This window comes from Camelus bactrianus, chromosome 2 (genome assembly GCF_048773025.1).
Source record: "Camelus bactrianus isolate YW-2024 breed Bactrian camel chromosome 2, ASM4877302v1, whole genome shotgun sequence".
NCBI lineage: Eukaryota > Metazoa > Chordata > Mammalia > Artiodactyla > Camelidae > Camelus > Camelus bactrianus.
The window spans coordinates 48736882-48756332 of record NC_133540.1 but is presented as its reverse complement, the minus strand read 5'-3'; the positions used below and the strand labels follow the sequence as shown (position 1 = coordinate 48756332).

At 43.2% G+C, this 19451-nt stretch overlaps 1 long non-coding RNA gene across 1 annotated transcript in view; it reads left to right on the top strand.

Annotated features, from left to right (window-relative positions):
* Positions 1-11674: 11674 nt before the first annotated feature.
* LOC141573334 (uncharacterized) overlaps positions 11675-19451 on the top strand; it is a 64508-nt gene continuing 56731 nt past the window's right edge. The window contains exon 1 of the long non-coding RNA XR_012498982.1: positions 11675-13318. This is a non-coding gene — a long non-coding RNA (uncharacterized LOC141573334). The remainder of the gene's footprint in view (positions 13319-19451) is intronic.

Sequence of the window (19451 nt, the reverse complement as noted above, 5' to 3'; positions counted from 1 at the left end):
AGATTAGTTCCTTTGTGATGAATTTTCCCCTTCCAGCGCTTTCAGCTTTGATGATTTGCTTAATTTATAGTTTTGATTGTGAATCCTATTGTCTCGAATCCTCTTTAATTACAGCTGTTTAGTGAGGGTTTTTTCCTTCCTCCCTGTGGGACTGTGTGTACATAGGAAACACTCCCGGTGGCCGGCCACCACTGCAACTGCCCGAGTGCGGTCCTCCTGCCACAGTTGCTGTTCTGGGTGAAAATGGAACTTTTGGAGAACACAGCAGCCTCAGAGAGAGGAGGCTTCCTCTAGTATTCAGGAAGTGGGCAGGGCTGAAGAAAGGATGATGTGTGGCTAGCGAAACAAGCTTTGCCCATTTTAGAATTACTCTTTGAACCAGCCATGTGTCCAGAGAGGAAGGTGGGGGAAGTCTCTTTCCTTTTTAAAATTTGTTTTTTCTTGAGTTTTAATTTCTAAAGTCAAGAATTCCTGCTATTACTCTTAGTTTCCTTGGATAGCTAAATTATTCACTAAATAGGAATTTGGGAGCTAGTTCCCAGATCTCCCACGTCACTCAAGCAGCTCTTATCTCTATATGAATTCCCCATGAAAACTGAAAAGCTATCCTGTAGCAGCTGAAAGCAGGCCAAACACCATTGGAAATAATCATGTTTGGGCAGCACACCACATGCGTGGAAATGCACGAAGACTCCCTTAATATGCCAGAGTAAGAAATGGGCCACACTTTCAAAATGCCCAGTGCTGCTCAGATGTGTGGCAAACGTGTGTGAGCGTTGATGTGTGTCTGTATAGGAGAAACAGCAGGAACTGGATGGGTCAGTGGGCATTCATTCAGATTCACAAACTACTGGTCTTAGTTCCCCTTTCAAAGAATGTAAGAAACTCTGGTAGTTTGGTTCTAGTCCTGCATTTAATTCAGTTTCTTCTGACTTCCATTCACCTTTGGTCACTGCTTATGCCCCCACTGGGAGGTTAGAGGAGCACAGGCTTCGAAATCATGTGGCGCATAGCATTTTCACAGTTTTGTGGGTAAGTGGTTTTGTTAACTGCCCTTTCCAAAGATAGGGTTAACAGAAAACGATTTCTAAATTTTATCAGATTCGGTTTCCAATAGTGTCTGGGATTCTTGGTGGAAAAATCTGTCCCATGGGCTCTATGTCCAATAAACTTGGCAGGAAGATTGACCTGAAGCAGCAAGTGTCCCCACGAGACTCGCTAAAACTTAACTTCAGATGGTTTCCATTATGTGGGGTGTGCCACTAAAAGTCCTTGGAAAATGGGGATAGCAGTGTCTATCTGATGGGAGGCTTCAAGGACATCATACATGTAGAACACTTAGCACACCAATGCCTCAAACAAAAAGCAACATTTGTTGCTAATATAATCAGAACCTAATAATATATCTTCACTGTTGGTAAGGATGGCAGGACTTGTGAATAACTATCAGATAAATAGCTGATAAAACTAGCTAAAAAGCTAGACAAAAGATATATGGCTGGACTGTCATACAGTCATGCTGCTCCTTTGTTGGCATTCCCTTGGTCTGATCATGACCTGAGTGGGCTCCGTCTTGCCTGTAGGTTTCCCCAGTGTGCACCAGCAGCTGGATTTCCATTCCTTTTTATTCTTCCCTTTCAGTGCTGTTGTTGAGTGGTGCTGGAATCCAGCAGTACTTGATGATCCCAGTTTGATGAATATCCTGTGTGTGTGTGTGTGTAGTGCTCCTATATGCGTGTTGGTACATGAACTTAGACTTTGTTAGGTCCATATCCCCTCATCTAGAGCAATGTGCTGACTCCAAAAAAAGTCCAGTGATACCTGAAATGTGCTCTGATGAGAGTATGTATGTGTCCGGTAAGTCGAAGTGCCTGAATGACATGCTTATGAATGTTAGACAATGTTTATAGCTTGAGTTGCAGAAGTTTTACCAATGGAATTTTTTTGTATGCCTTAGATTCTAAGGGAATGTCCACTTCTTCTGTAAAGGACAAGATAATAAATACTTTGGACTTTGCAGGTTACATACAGTCTCTGTCACATATTCTTCCTTCCCTCCCTCCCTCCATCCCTTTCTCCTTCCTTCCTTCCTTTCTTTTTTTCTTTTCTTTCTTTCTCTCTCTTTCTTAAAAAAATATAAAAGTCATTCACCCAGGAGTAGGCGAGTAGGGAGGTGGCAGGTGAGAGGTCATGTATAGGACTAAGGCCAGAGGCCCCTGGCTGTAATCTGCCTACCTCCATATGACATCACATTGGGCATACTGAAAAAACGTGATCTTGCTAGGCAGGCTTTGGGAAATCAGTATGGACTGACTGATTGATTTCCTATTTTTGAGTCATTCTTTAGGTGATGGGGAGTTGAATCCTTCACACCACCATCACCCCTCCTTTGTAGCCACATCATTAGGGAGTAAACTTGAGGTGATTGTAAATTTCTCTACTGGACTGAGCAGTACATCATTAGTGAGTGTCATGAGTCCTGTGGTAACAATCTGTGAAGTCCTTTGAGGTGAAAGGCAAAATCATAAATATTAATTATAGCCATTGTTTTGATGAAAGGAGGATTACTGGAGGCACAGAAGCCTCTAAATCTACCTATTAAACCATACTCCAGCTCTTAAGTTTTTGAATGAAGGGGTTAAATTATGTTAGAAAAGAAAGTCCATGGGATTCTTCTGTGGTCTGAAGCCTCATAAAAGGCTAACTTTTCATATGATACTATTTTAGAAATGCCTTCCAAAGCTTTCAGAGTCATTTTCATGAGGAAAAAAATTCAAAAAAGAAACATTTTAAGCTATTAGTGCTTTTCATCAGGAATGCAGTAATAGAGTCGTGTTATTGGTGCAAAGCCCCAGACTTCAGTGTTAAAAGGAACCCCGTCTACAGGGTGAAATTTTTAAGGAGATATAAAACACACTTAAGGCCTTTTGAAATAGTTATGAAAGAGGAGAAAAAACTTGAATAAACATATTTTTCATATTTTATATGTGTTACTATGGAGAAAAATAATTAGAAAGTTACTGAGTGATTTCATTTAGATCAAAATGTTTCCTTTGTGCCTTGCTATACTAGCCAAAAAGCCATAAACTATGCTGGTGGAAGGTGCTGATTATTTACTATCCTTATAAATGTCATCTTTTAAAGTCCCAGTGCTTGAAAAAGAAAAGGGATGATGTGTCACCATGTTAAAGGAAACTTATTTAGAAGTGAAGGGGCAGGTAAAACTCCAAGAGAATCAGTGGGTGATTACATTTTAATTTGTACATAGGCTTGTAAAAAGATGAGACCAAAAGCTTGGTTTTTAGCAAGATTTTTCTTATTCTAAAAGTAAAAATTATAAAGTAAGGAAAGTGATTTTAAAAAATCATATGTCCTAATACTCAGGGAAAAAGCCACCATTAAAATGTTATCTTTATTTATCCATCTATTTTGAACATAATTAGTTGACACAATGAGTATTGTTTCATAACTAGCTTTTTTCCCCCCACTTAATAAATCAGATCATCTTTGCGTGCCATCTATGCATTTAATTTTTGTTGGGTTACACTTCAGTAAGTTAATTTTAATGGCCACACAAGTCTGAGTCTGTGGTTTGCTTAACCAGTCCTGTTGGACATACAGGTGTATCGGTCAGAATGCATTTGGTTGCAGTGACAGAAAACGGATCTCCAAAAAGTTTATCCAAAAAGGGGAATTTGGTGGCTCTTGATATAAGGAAGGAAGAGGTCGGGTCAGCCTCAGAGTCCCCTGGATCCAGAACTGGGAGTATCAGGACTGTCTTCCCATTTCTCGGCCTTAAGTCTTGGCTTCTTTCGCACAGTCACTCATTCTGTCACTTCAGGTGGCTTCTTGAATGGAGATGATGGCAGGCAGCTGCAGAGTTAGAGGACAGTCCCCGGGGGAAGGCTTAGCAATGCTGAAGTAGGGAGCGCATCCTCTCATCTTCAGACTGGGGAATCTTGGGAAAAGAGAGGCTCAGAAAGACTCGCCTTTGGGCAGGTGCTCCCTCCTGGACCAGTTGCTACTGCCAGCAAGTATTACTCCCATTGCCTGGGCCTGGGTCATGGACCTCCCTGTTGTCAGGGGGACAGGCAGGGATGTGGGATTTATAGACCCATTCAAATGGGAGAGGCACAGTTTTTCCTTGTAGGGAGTTGGGGAAGGCTGGTCATAGAAGACTGGAAAATATGGTGCTATGCAGATAAATATAAGCCTTGTCCATTATGTAGACTGTTAGCAGTTTATGCAATTAAATGTTTATGTTTATAGCTAAATCTTGAGCTAAAGTTTAAAAATAGAGGTCATATTGGTTTCTCCAGATCTCTGTTGCATTTTCCTAAACATCTTCAGAGGATTAGAACAAAGTATGAGAGTAATAGTACAGAATAAAGACTGAAGAATTGTATCTCCCACGCTATTCTGTTTCAAGCCTTAAAAACCGTGTTCTAGCTTCTAAGTACTTGGCTGTATCTGCTTTTCCTTTTATTTAATAAATTGGTTTCAATTTCACCAACTCCTGTTTCCTGAATTAAGGACTTCCTGCATTAACAAGTCCATTATCTGAATTACAACTTGCTGTGATTGGTCCACATACAAGCCAGCAACACTGTAAGTTGTCCTGGGGTCTGAGCAAGACTCCTTTTATTTGTTCTCTCAAGAGACTCAGGTTGTGTGTTGATGAACGGGTTGTACATTACTGCTCTCATCCTCCCCATATTGTTAATGTGATGTCTTTCAAGATAGTGCAAAAGCCTTTAAGGAAATTGGGTGAGAGTGAGAAATCTTGAAGAGCTGCCCCGTAGGAGAAAAGCTTCACATGATGAAGCTGTCTTCTCTACTCCTCTTACCTTCTGTTAACCTCCAAAGAGCAGTTGCAACCACAGACTGTAATTTGGTGCCTCTGGCCACCAAACCTTCCAGCAGTAGCCTTTCAAAAATAGTTGTCTTGATGGGGGCTATGTATCGCTCAATAGTAGAGCACATGCTTAGCATGCACAAGGTCCTGGGTTCATTCCCCAGTACCTCCATTAAAAAAAAAAAGTTATCTTGTTTATTTTATTTTTCTGAGTCCTCCTTGAATTCTCATGTATCTTTAACATACTACTTCATTCTTTATTTAGCTGCCAGTGCATGTTTGGGGTAGTGCTGAAGGAAAAACATAACTCATATCTGATTCTGTACAATATCATTAAGTACTGCATACAAATATACCCACTAATGAGTTCCTTAAGTGTTAAATAGTTAGGTAATTGGGGTTTTAAATGCTTCTCAGCATGCAGGGCTCTTTGATGCATTGTTATGTAGAGGTCTAAGAATGATTCAGTTCTGTTTGGGAAAATTAGTTGGGATTTTCGGACACATTGGGGACACATTATTATTTTTCACATGAAAGATAATAATGGATTTATAGTTCCTGTCATCCAAAAGTTAGCTCACCCATTTTGGGGAAATGATTAAACTTACTCTGCAACACATTTTTCAGGATTGGATAATGAGGCATTCCTGTATAAGCTAATTAAAATCGGAGATTATTTTGATTAAACACAGCAAATGCACCGCAGCAAGTGTAGTGCTTCCGTGTGATGCCTCCTCACCCTTTTTCCCTCCTAGAATATCTAATCCAAACGAATTTAATGATTGCATTTTTGCATAAATTCTTTGAAGGGTAAGGCTAGCATGCTGTTAATCTTTGCATATGAAGGGGGTCAGAAAATGCCACCCCAAAATATGCAATTTGGGGTAAGTTTTATTCTGAGCTTAAGGCGATTAAGAAAGGGCAAACACAGGAGAGCTCTGCCCCACCCTCCTCCCCAAGGCAGGGCATGTATTTCCTTTTTGTAAAGACAATTTACATGTGTAAAATTTCCATTTGTAGAGTTATTCTCCTCTTTTGTAAATCTCTTGAGATAATGCATATCACCTCAGATAACTTGAATCTGCACAACAAACCTTTTTAAACAACCCTTATTTATCATGCATTTCCTAGTCTTCTCTGGAAAACATATCCCCTTGCCAGAAGCCCAAACCATCCATCCTCTCCTTTTCCCTGTCTGGTCCCTTCAGTCCACTTTATCACCCTTTGTTAAAGTGGTATATAAAACCCTCCTTGTGGCTTTCACTTCTTTTCTGTGAAGCTCCCCCTGTGCACATGAAATAAACCTTTGCTCCTATTAATCTGTCTTCTTTTGTTGGTTTAATTCACAGATTCCAGGCATGGAACCTGAGAGAGTACAGGGAAGGTTTTTTCTCCCCTCCACACGGCTTGCAGCGTGCGACATGCAGCGTATGCCCAATGTGTTATTTTTAAAGAGATAAAAATTATTTCATGTACTCAGTCTTAATGTCAGTTACGGCTGCACTACTCTACCTGAAAATCTGAAACCTCTTGGTTGGTTGATTTTAGCAAGCAAATGGTCAAATTAGATGATTCAGACACTGCAAATGAATTAGGTCTCGAAACTTTGTTGCTGGATCTGGGATACTACCTGAAACTACCAACACCCATGGGCAATTTCAGGAAAGCAGAATCTTGGCTTTGCTTGAAAATCATGAGGAAATAGTCACCCATCCTTGATTATTGGTCATGAAATGTGATTGGTCTTAGAAATGGTTCTGCTGATATTGTGATTGGTTTTAGAAATGTTTGTGCTAATATTGGTAATCACCTTAAAAGACAGAATTCCCAAAAGTCAGAAAAAATGTGAGAGTAAGACCTTTAATAAGGGGTTGCAGGTAGGTAATGGCGGGAGGGTGGCTGGAGAGCGGGGCTGGGAGGAGACTTGGAGCTTTAAAGAACATGATGGGCTCAGAAATAGCAGAAGGAAGCCACAGAGCAGGGGCAGCACGTGGTGACCGGCCTGGAGTTCTGTTCCTGAACAATGGAAACAAGGGTGGAACCCAGGAAAGCCCCAGAGTTTTGATTTGGGTGGCTGGAAGGAAGATGGTTTCAACTGGTATCCAGGGGTAGGCCCGGAATTGAGGCACGAAGAGTTATCTCTCATCCCCAGCCCCCTGCAAGGGCCGTGAGAACTGAGAGAACTGTTGGTCCTTGCAGTGTGGATTGGAAGGTGAACTGGGGTCATTACAGTCCTGACCGGTGTCCATCTAGGTCAAGCTCAGTGAGCCCAGGTCCCTGGTAATTACCCAGTCTGTACCCCGTGCTACCATCTCAGTGTTCAGAATTTACTCTAAGCAGTGGCCATACGGTCTGTCTTTCAGAGGAGACAGGACAGGAGTCAGGACTCGATACAGATAAGAGTATTTCAGGAGCATCATCTCTGGAGGAGGAATCCCTCAATTCCTGGTGATCATGGCATAAAGTTACTTAAATGTGGACTTTCAGATGATCAGGGCTTCTTCATGGAGGCTTTAAGAACTACAAATACTGCAGGTTCTGTTGTTCAGATAGTCAGACTGCCACTTCTGAGAGACAAAGAAGCTGACTCTATCTTGTTGAGCAAGGGAGCTGGACTGTTGGAATGCAATGTACTTGCAGCTTGCTTGAGCAGGCATATATACCTTTCTGAGTGAGTACAGAGGGTTTTGATTAGTTCTAAGAGAAGAGAGAGACCTTTTTATTAACTCTAACAGAATTGGAATAATGCTGATTGGCTCTTGGACCAAAGCTGGGCTGATTCAACCCAGTCAGTTTAAAGCTGTTTCATTTTGGTCAGATAATCCCTGGTAGGATTTCAGAAAGCCAGGTTTCTCAAGGGCCGTGATTTGGGAAGAATAAGGTTTCTTAGTGCGACGTCCCTGATGTTCACCAGCAGATGGACTTTCGCAGCTTTGAGCCTATACAGTCAGTCCAACCAAAAAAGAATTTGAATTATGTGGTCTAACCATTTTTATTAATTAAGTTAGCTAGAAAATATTTGAATCTCTTGTTCATTTTGTGTTATAAATTCTCAGTCTTCAGCAAAACCTAATACTCTTTTGTGTATTAAGAGTAGAGAGTCTAAAGTGGGTTGTGTGTCCTAGAAGTGAAAGCCATGGGGTATGGCGTCTGGGCCGGAGGGATTCCGAAGTATGTCAGAACGTCCCGTTCCACTACACTGCGCGGGCGTTTATGAAGCGCATGATACTAGTGTCACGCCTGCTGCTGCTCTGTGCCTGCCTGCCTGTTGTTTTATACGTGCAGTCTGTGATTCCCAACAGTCCTGCAAGAAGGTAAAGGTGTTACTATTACCATTTTACAAGTGAAAAATCTGGGGCTTAGATAACCTAAGGTCATCCAAGTGGTAAATGACTGAACGAGAAATTTAACAAAGGTCTGTCTGACTCCACATTCCATGATCAAACCTCTGGACCTTGCCTGTGCCTTTCACTCTCCATGGGAACCTATTGCAAGTTGGTGCCAAGACTGCCCCAGCAGGTCATTCTGAGGAGTGCATTTCTGCAAGGACAAGTCATTTATCACGAAACTGTCACTGTCCATTTCAGGATGCGTACTGCATCTTCAGCATCTCAGTAGCAGCATTTGGGACAAACTCATTTCAAGTAAATCACCAAGCCACTACAGCACCGTCTGTGCTCTAGGGTGGGAAGGACCTGGAACAGGAACACCGTTCGGGATCTACCTGTGGACAGGGTGAAATGCTGGCAAAAGTTTTCTGTCAGAGTTGTGATTCTTCACTCTGACTTTTGTTTTCCTCTTCTCTGCCTGTACTTTTAAGTCCATCAGTGCTTCCAGTCTGGATAAGAATCACCAACGGTAATAATTAGTAAGGTTTTAGTGACTAGGTGCTTCACTAAACATTTTATCTTCTTTTCAAAAGAAAAAAAAGGTGACAGTGGCTAACACAGAGAAGGCAACCATTAGCAGCAGAGCTCTGCAGGCATTCACTAGGCATTGGCAGCCAACACTTTAACGCACTTGGTGCTGAAGGATCGCAGAATGTGCTTTCCCAAAATGTGTCACTTGGGCCTATGGATTATTTTGAGCTAAAAGCACTAAAAAACAGCAAGTACCGAAAGGACTCTCTGATCCTCCCTTTTCTTCCTCAGCGCAGGAGATAAAGCTCCCATGTGAGAGATGCCCTTCCTGCACCAGGGGAAAGGAACACTCTTATCACCAGAGATGGGAATGGGGGCCGAGAGAACTCTGTACAAACAGACCTTGTTAAAATAACTCTTATCTTCCTTTGCTCTCCTCATCTATTTTAGTTACTTTTCCACAATTGCCTCTTTGTGCAACCTAGCATATACGCACTGAGGTTTTGCCGCTTCTTTGTCTCTTCATTTCCTTATGAAGGCTCCTGTGTCCTGCCAAACTTACATTAAATAAATCTGTATGCTTTTCTCCTGTTAATCTACATTATATCAATTTAATTCTCAGGCCCATCTAGGGACTCAAAGATGGTAGAAGTAAAATCCTCCCCTGCCTACAGTACTTACGGTACTGTGCTCAGCCCTCCAAAGTGAGACTGAGTAAAATCCACTTCCTGCCCGCACGGAGTCTGTGTGCCATCACAGGAGACAAACAGGTCAACAAAGTCATGGCAAAGACATCACTGGGGTCATGGAGAGGCGCCCAGAGTGCAGAAGGAGGGAGGGGGGCAGTGTTACAGGCAAGGCGTAGCTTCCTTTTGCCTGGCCATCACACTTCTCTAAGACTGACGTTACTCCGTTGTGAGGGTCAGATTGCTCTCACGGCTTTCAGCTGTGTTAGGCAAGCTCCAGTCAAGCAGACTGGGGGATCAGCACATCCATGTGATCTTCCCGGCGTGTGTTCTTGGGCACAGGACTGGGGATAGGAGGTGCTGTTCTTCTAAACGTCAGGAGAGTTAGCATCACTGCAGGGGAGATTTCTAGAGGTTCCTACTAGTCCCAGAGTATGGACCTAAGGGTAGTAGTGATTTCTTTTTTTTTAATTTTATTTTTGTATTGAAGTGTAGTTTATTTACAGTGTTAGTTTCAGGTGTACAGCAAAGAGATTCAGTTATACATATACATACGTATATTTTTTTATATTCTTTTCCATTATATGTCATAAGAAATTCAATATAGTTCTGTGTGCTATACAGTAAGTCTTTGTTGTTTATCTGTTTTATATGTAGTAATGTGTATCTCTTAATCCCAAATGCCTAATTTATCCCTCTCTGCCTTTCCCCTTTGTTAACCATAGTTTATTTTCTATGCCCATGAGTCTATTTCTGGTTTGTAAATCAAATTTGTAGCTTTTTTTAGATTCCATGTATAAGGGATATCATACGATGTTTGTCCCTGTCTGACTTACATCACTTGGTGTGATAATCTCTAGGTCCATCTCTGTTGCTGCAAATGACGTTATTACCTTCTTTTTCATGGCTTAGTGCTCTCTTTTTAAAGAACATTCCAATAAATTAGGATTTGGGGTTAAGGTGAAATTGCTTCTGGCTTCAGAAGAATATGTTAATGAGCCCTATGGAATTCTGGGGACATGGAGATGACTTTTGTCAAGTTGTTAATTCCACCTTTTGTGAGGGACCATTTCTTGTGATTCATGAGATCCACACATTCTGATAGTGCTTATTTTTAATGATTTTGATGGTGTTTCTCTTGATTATTTAATAGATGGCTTTTAATTTCTTTGAGCAGAGTTTCGTTAGTGTGTAATTACTCACATTGTGCATAGTAAATGCAGCCATCCTGAGGATTCAGGGCTCAATCCATGTGTCAGATATTGTCGTTTTCAGGGCCAGAAGCCAAATCTGCCTCAAACATCTTCTAACTATCCAGAAGTCATTCCTTTGAATTAAGTCCCCACCCCCAATTTTTGTAAATATATGTTTGTGTTATTTGGCCATTATAAATTAGCCCATTAAGATCCACAGCTAAATAACATAGGATTATTGTTGTTTTTAAAGAAGTCAGAGAGCCAAAGAGAGACATCAGAGGGAGCACACAGTGAAGGAAAAACTGGGAAAAGGAAATCCACTGAGGACTTCTAGAAAGCACTGGCCAACTCTTGGTAAGGAACTCCCTGAAAAAGGAACCAAGATTAGGGGGCAAATTTTGCCTGTTTTATGGTTTTGCATAGGGTGAGCCTTTTAAGGCTCCTGGGGCAGATGATTTTATTTGCCTACCTAGGAAGACCCTGAAGTTACAGTAAATAGCCTCAAATTAAATGCTGGTAAAGTCCGAAAAAATTTTGGGGGGAATTAAAATCAGTCCCCAAATGTTTTTAAATATTTAAAAAATGGAACAATAAAACACTGCATTTAGAATGAACATACTTACTTTTCTTTTAAAAAATGTGTAGATCAGTTTCTCTTAGGGAAATAACTGAACAGTTTTAAATTCCAAGTGCAAAAATGTATTCATTCTTACTTTTTCTCTTTTGTCCGGCCAGTAACTACTCTTAACAGAACTTGGAGCAGTGGCTTTCACACTTGGCTAATGACCTGAATACCATGGAGAATTCAGGTCAAATTCTCAGGTGCCATCTTAGACTTGCTCTGTCAGCATCCAGGCTTGGGGACCCTGAAAACTGTATTTTTGAAAACTGTCCAGGTGATATGGAGCCTCTGGCTGATTTGAGAACCACTGCCATAAAACAAACAGGGATTTAAAACTTTCAGTCTTATCTCAGCCTCACACTGAATATGCTTCTGTAATGGTTTAAGGTAATAATGACCTTGTTGTAGGCTATTTCCTGTTGATTAATGACCAGCTGGAAGAAGCTGTCTCTAGGATCTTTCAATTCAGAAGGCCAGTAATGACCCAACTAAAGATACACCTGCAGTGCAAATGTGTAACGTTTTTCTTCATGAGGAACACTGCACTCTTAGGTTGTCTTAATTGCATTCCTTTCCTAATTCATCTCGAAAATGCCGCAGTTGCCACAGTTGCTCCAAAACAGAAAAAACAAACAGGAGGATCAAAGTGTATGTCTCTGCTGGAACCAACAGAAGCAGAGACCAGGGGAGAAGATTTAGCTCTTGGGTGGATTTTGCTGAAATGTTCTATTTGTATAGCAGTGATTTGTACCAGGTAATGTGAACTAGGTTGCCCTCAGTCTCTTTACAGATTACATCCCATTTCCTTTACGGTGCTGCTAAATAATTCCTAGGGAATTATTCACCCTCAAACCTCTCTCTGCTAAGAGTGAGCTGCCACATATGCTTCTGCTTTAGGCACCGCTGGACAGCCAGTGGCTTCAGAAAGCCGCCTGCCTTTCAAACCGTTCAGGCTGGAGCAGCAGTCTTTCCACCCACCCCTTTCCCTTGAGGTAAAGAGAATGTTCATACCTCAAGTCTTGTTACCAAGCAACAGAGTTCCATTTGCCAATTGCTACCATTTCCTTCTCATAGTATTACAGGCCTTATTATTAACATTTAGTTCAGAGAAATTGCTGTCATTATGTGAAGTAACTTCCTTTAGAGGTTATTCATTAACCTTAGGTATTTTACTGTGTAATTATAATTGCCAAGTGCCCGCAGGCTTGGAAAACCTTTGAACTCCTCAAGGTATTAGGGGATGGCAGAAAGGATATTATCTGATTTTTCTTCCTTTTCTAGTTGTTTTAATCTTGAAGGTGTCCCATTTCCCCTGAAGACATGTCTGCCTTCCTAGAGGGTAAACTTCCAGATTGCTGACTATAAACTCAGAAGATACGAATGGACAAAGTTGCCTCTTAGAGTCTGATTTCCCCAAATACTGTAGACAAGAGTGAAATGGTCCCTCCTTTGTCTTAAGGAAGGATCAGGGGACTATTCCTAAGACCCACAGGGTTGGCACCAACACTTAGGCATGCGTGGGGCTCTGTGAGGACCTCGCACAATACCCAGAATTGTATATTGTGCACAACCTTGTTCTGACATAACGGAAGACGTTCATCCTATTGCTCACCCGATGGTTCTATAAAAGCAATTTGTCACTCCCCAGCTTTGCAGAAGCCAGGTGTGTGTTCCATAATACACCTATTATACAGCCATTCTCAGTAGCCACTGCTTACACAATGACCCTTGTGATTTGCCCCCTTATGTGGTGGTTGCCAAGGTCTTCGGTCCCCACCCAGCACAACTTCAGATACGCATTTCACTTGTATTATCAGGCCAAAAAAAAAAAAAAAAAAAAAAAAAAAAAAGAAGAAGAAAGGAAGAAAAAAAGAGCACTCCCTTTCCTTTCTCTCTTTGTTTCAAGACAAACAAAACTAATTGGCATTTTTCTTCCCCCAACCACATGCGCCTGCAGCATGGGTGCCCCAAAAAAGGAAACCTGTTTTCCTCCTCCCAGGTTTCTGAGTTCTCCACCCAGTCTTCCCACAGCCCTCCACTCCCCGCACCCAGCCCTTCCCGCCTCCACCCAGACCCGGAGAAGCGGCCCGACATTCCAGGTAACCTGACTCCCCAGACGGGAGGGGCGGGGGCGCTGCTGAGAAGGCGGCCACGTGACCTTGCCTGCCGCCAAGGGGCAGGCGTACCTGGTTCGGAAAACTAGGGGACAGGTGAGCCTGGAGTGCCGTTTTGAATCTGAATTTAAAAAACGTATAGTTTCTAAAAGGGTGCTTGCTTCTGCCTCCGACAGATTCCACTTTGATCATTCCCAGTGAAAAGGCACGGCTGGCCGTAGGGTTTTCTGGCGTGAACTGAGCTGCCAGACAAAGGCAGCGCGATCTCTGGGAGGAGAAGGCCGAGCGGGTTTTACAGCAGCCGCCGCACAAGTCTGGACGCGGAGGCTGCGCTCCGGGAGGGCCGGCCGCCCTGGCAGGAGCCCGAGCTGCAAGCCTCGGCTGGGAAGCGCATCCCTCCATCATTTCCCTGGCTCTGCCGTCCCTAGCTTGCCCTTGACAGCTCTCTTCTTTGATCTGTAAAATAGGAGAAAATAGGGGACACTTTGATATTCTTTAGAAGGCGCGGGGATTTGCTACTTTCTCCCCAAATAAAGGGCTGGTAGGGAATTTCTTTGAGAACTGGAAGGAACATGCTGTCACATGTAACCTTAATGAGCTTGGCCTCCTCTTCTAGTGCCCATTAATCAGTCAGCCAACACCGAAAGCATCTAAGTGTGGATTCTGTGTGCAGAGAAGTGAGAGCATGGTCTCTACTTTAAAGATACTTACGGTTTAGCTGGGGAGCTGGAATATATAGGAGTGTAAAACATGATAATAGCTAACATTTATTGAGTACTTCCCATGTGCCAGGTTCTGTGTGGTACTTTCCTTTATTCCTCATAAGAGCCCATCAAATAGGTACTACACTATCATCTCCATTTTACAGAGGGTTTTAGCGAGATCACGTGCCCCTGGACACACCATGTGCACAGCCAGCCTGTGCTTCAGCTCCAGCCTACTCCAGAGGAATAAGCTGCATTTAAGCCCAGATCTGTTTAACATCCAATGATGGCAAGTGGTCAGTTTCATTCGGCCTCCTCCTCTCTGCTCTGGTTCTGAGACTGTTCTTGCCCTCTCTCTGGAGAGCAGGAAAATGGCACTGGGACCTTTTAAGCCACCAGTGCTCTTTGGGACCCTACACATGTTCTCTTTCTTCCCCTTCCTCTGTTTTTTCCTACTGGGCAATCACAGTCTGGTTAATTTCTCCTTGGACAGCATTAACTTTATGGGTACATCTTGTCTTGTCCTCTCTGATTTTATTATTCAAGTAGAGAGAAGGGACCTGATTCAAACAAGTAAATGTACAAAGCATACAAAGCATAACTTCACCTTGTGAAGTGGAACTTGATGGTCCCTTAGGTTCCTTCCTCTGACTTACGGTGATTCCTTCACTCTGTGTGGTATATGCAGCAGTGACCGTTCTTAAGCACAGTCAGGCAGAGTCAGGGTTTCACCAGTACCCCAAAGGCTGGTCTCGCAGTATAGCATCTTCAGTTTGCCACTCACGATAACTCAAGGACCAAACAGAATGTGGTTTTTCTCAGGGAAGCCAACATCTTGATGATTTTTAATAGTGTAAAACACTAGCCAATGGGATTTTATGAGTATCATGGAGAGACACATCCTTTGACCTGGTGTATAATCCCACATCTCTGGACACTGGGCTAATAACTGCAGCCTCCTTGCGCATGGGTCTGAATGGGAAACAGTATGGTGTTTGGAAAATTCTAGATTGATGGCAATTAACCCAGAGCCCAGTGTTTTTTATGTTGTATCCCTAGTCAACCTAGTACCTGGGGACTGAGAAGACTTGGAAATCCCTGTTTAGTATAATTCCTTCTTCTCTTAACCAGAAGTATGGGTATCTGAAAACTTGCTACACTTAGTTTTGCTTTTATTGAGTATCACTTACTGGTAAAAATAATGAAAAAACAAAAAACAATGTAGATGTTAGGAAACCTAGGTTCTAGTTTTAGACCTGATACCAGCCAGCCTTGGATCCGTCATACCAACTCCCATCCATAGGGGCCTCAGTTTCCTCACTTTTAAAAAAAATAGAATAAAAGCTTGGACCAGGCCAGTGGTTTTGAAATCAGAGCAGCTCTGCTCGTATCTTTTATATATTGGGATCTGGTGTCAGACATCTGTGTACTAAATGGAAAGGGAGACTCACTGACGACAACTGTTACAAACCTGCTGCTCCAGAGGCTTGCCCAGGTCTTCAGCTCTAACGTTCGATGATTCTCTTTAAGGCACTTGGTGGTGGCTCTGCTCCTTGGGAATCATAGCTGTTTAGTTTGGCTGGATTGTAAATTGCATGACAGGAAGATGTGGAAGACAAGGCTGGAAGTGAAGTTTCCGTCCAGATTTGGTATGGCCCCGGGTGCTCTGCCAAGGAGTCTGGATGTTGTTTCCTTGAAATTCAGAGGCCACCAGTGATTTTTGACTGCAAAACTTTGTCAGTGATGATTTGAGTAACAGAGACCTGGAAAATAGTAGCTTATGCACGGAAGAGTTACTTCCTTATATAAAAGCCTTTGGAGATTGGCAATTTGGGGAAGGCATGCAAATTCCAGGCAGTCATCAGGGAGCCAGGCCCCTCCTAGTGTTTTGCTTTTCTGTTCTAGTGAAGCCAGCTTTCATCCTCACAGTTACCTCACGGTCCGTGATGGCTGCCGGACTCCACCCACCATGCCTGCATCATGGGCTGGAAGGAGGAGTGAAAGATAAAAGTGGGGTGCATCCCAGATGAGTCAGCCAACTCTTATCAGCCTTCTCAGCAGTCCCTCATGGCCCATTGTTTTACATCCATTGGCCAAACTGAATCTCATTGCCACTCCTGGTTTCAAGGAAGGCTAAGAAATGTACACTTTATTCTGGGCAGGGATGTAACTGGCTGAAAGGCAGGGCTTTGTTACTGAGACAAAAGAGAATATGGGTATTGGAAGCAGCTTGGGCATGGTCTCTGCTACAGAAAATGATCAGAACTCTGCCCTGGCATCATTTATTTAGTGGCAGTAGCTGGGAAACCATGAACTAGGTGGAGGGAATAAGGACCTGAACTGGGGTGCCCCTGAGAAGGTGGTGGAGGAACGAGGGGGAGCTCCTGCGGAGGACGGCCAACTCTTCAGGTGTGACGGGATTTCCTCAGCTGGGCCTGAGGGATGGGGAGCATCGAAGGACACACCCAGCTTTGTGAGCACGTGAAAGAGGTGCTGGTGATGCCAGTGACTAAAATAAGGAAGCTGGGGGAGGAGGTGGAGGAGGAGGAGTTTTAGGGAAGGAGGTCCTGAATGAGATTTTGGACAGGTTGAGTGTGGTGCAGGACTGGAGCTTGGGGGAATTTGTATTGTTTATTTCCAAGTAAATATGACATACACCTAATTTTTAAAATCCTGATATCTAGGATGTCCTGATGTCTCAGATGCTTTTTTGGGCTTCACACATTGTTATATAGGGACATGCTGTTAATGGTGGTGGAGTAAGTAAGTAAGCAGTGGGGTTACCTCTTCTCTGCTGACCCTGAGCTCCATAGAGGTTCTTTTCCACCGCTGGGCTTAAGGATCCTCAGAGTTATGACAAGGATGATGTTCTGGGCAAATGCACATTTCTTAAAAGAGCTGCCTGGGATCCCTGTGTGTTCTTCCACCCTAGAGAGCTCAGATATGGACAAAACACAAGACTCTTCAGTTGTAGTCCAGAGGCACTTCTTAGTAGCAGATTCTCTTATTTCTCTGTTTTTCTGAACTTCCACCTGGCCCCGCTTGACCTTTCCTGTCTTCTATCCACTGTTAGGGTGGCGCAGGCTAAGTGAGGGCTGCCCTGGTATTTAGGAAGAAGGTACGTAAATAGCCATATGCAACATCCCTGGGTCCTGGAGAAGAACTTACAATGCAAATGTGGAGGTGAGGGCCCAGGTTGGATGGGGAGTGGGGGCAGACAGCAAGGTTAATAGTAAAGGTAGTTAAGAAACTAAGGATTAAGGCAAGGGGTCGTGAGCTCAGGCAGCAGAATTTAAATCCCCGTGAGCATGAGGCATTATGGGGAAAACTCTTAGTGCATCTTGTCTGAGTAAAAGCAGCTCCTTAAAAGAGGCAGCCTGGGTCAGATAATCTCAAGTAGGGGCCTTAGCAAAGGCATGCTCAGTGAGAGAAGAGGGAGTTGTCCACCTAGCCTGCGTGTCATATAGAGTGTTAGTTACTCTCCTGCTTGGTTATGTGAACCTAGATTTTGGATATCCCCTTCCTTCCGAATTTTGAAGGCATCGTTCCATTGTCTTCTGCCTGAAGGTATTACCTCTGAGGAGTGTGACAGCAGTTCTGACCACCAGCCCTTTACTTGTAAGCTTTCTTTTTTCTCTTCGGAAGCGTTTAGGATTCTCTCAACTCAACACTGAAGTGCTTTGCCGTAAATCTTTTATTATTCAGTGGGCTGCTCCCTTAATGGGCCCTCCTTGTGTCCTTCAGTTATGGGGGATTTTTTCATAGTATCTCTTTGATCATTTCTTCCATGATACATTCTCTGTTCTCTTTTTCTGGAATCTGATTAGTCACAAGGTGGATCTCCTAGACATCTTTTCTCTTCTGTGTTTCATCCCTTTGAGGTAGTCATTGTCCAATGAATGGAGATGGGGGTGGGCAAGGCTTTTTGGCACTGGGACTTTGTCTGGTGGGCAAGTGCTCAGAATTCCCCCTCTCTCACCGCTAGTCACTACCCACATGGCTCTGGTCTTCCGTGTGATTTGACACAACTGAAATTCCTTGGTTCCTTGGATTTCTGAATGGCGACGGAGGCCTTCTTTGCAACCTCAGTTCTTCCAGCTTTCTATGTCTCTGTAGCTTAGAATGTATGTTCATGCATTGGGTGTTTAATGTAATTGGTGAATTGAAGAAATGGATGTTTTTTGTTATTAGTACACATAGAGTGATTTTAGTTCTGTGCAGATCCTGATGATTTAGTTGTATGACTCCAGGCAGCCAGCTGTCCATACTGCTTGAGTGAACCTGCTTTTCTGAAAAATTAACTTTTGAATTTTAGAATATTTTCACTTGAACGTCCTACTGGCATAATACAAATGTAAGAATGCTTGTTTGTTTATCATATTTTTTAGTGGAATTTGAGCATTCAACAGAATAAGCCCAAAAAACCCACAACAACCAAAAAAAAAAAAAACCCCAAACCTACTTCTTACCTTTGTCTTAAGAAGACTTTGTCTTACGGAGACTCAGGCCTTGCCAGAGAGCTGAATGTCCCTGCCCTCCCTCAGCCCCTTAGCAAACTTTCTTCTTTTTCAGATTCTGAACTACTGCTACACCATCTTGGTTTTTCCACTTTCTAGGTCTGTTTCTTGCTGCCTTCTGTGCCTCTCTGTTTTCACCCTTCCCGATTCCTCTTCTTCTCTAAGTTGGTGTTTTTCAAAGTTTGGTTTATGAATGTCCAGCATCAGAATCCCCTGGGGCCTGATCAGACCAAATGGATCAGAACCGCTGAGAGGAGGCTGGGGGCAGCTGAGGGGTCTGCCTGTTGGTTCAGCGTTCCTGGGGTTTCTCGTGCACCTCAGAGTTCAAGAAACACTGTTCTAATTCCCCTTATCCACCAAGCTCAGTTCTGACACTGCTTCACATCCTTGGATCTTTTTTTTCTGGGGAGGGTGGTCCTCATACAACTGGCGGGCGTCACTCTCCTGGGAGGCACAGAGGCTCCTCTTCGGCTGTGACCTCTTATCTCACGTCCAGTCTTCTATTTCCATCTATTCACGGGGACTTTCTCCTGTGCTGAGTGTGACCACTCACCCTTGCCATCTACTGGCACAGCCTCCCCAAGGGTTAGCTAGTGTCCTCCCAGGTCATTCTGTAGAGGAGGACACAGAGCCTGAGGGGGATCTATATGGGAAGATTGGCTTCTCTAGAGAGAATCATCATAAATGCATATTGAAAACATGAAGGCCAGAACACTTTGCCAGTACACACCATCTTTACAGACATGACGTGAGGTCTGGGTTTGTTGTTCTTCTTGAATGACTTCTAGAACCACTGGGAGGTAGGAAAGGAGGGAGCAAATGGTAGAGCTTAGCTTTAACAATCACAGTGGAAAAGCTGTGGGAACCTCCCTGGAATATGCAGGGCCAGCGGGGAGT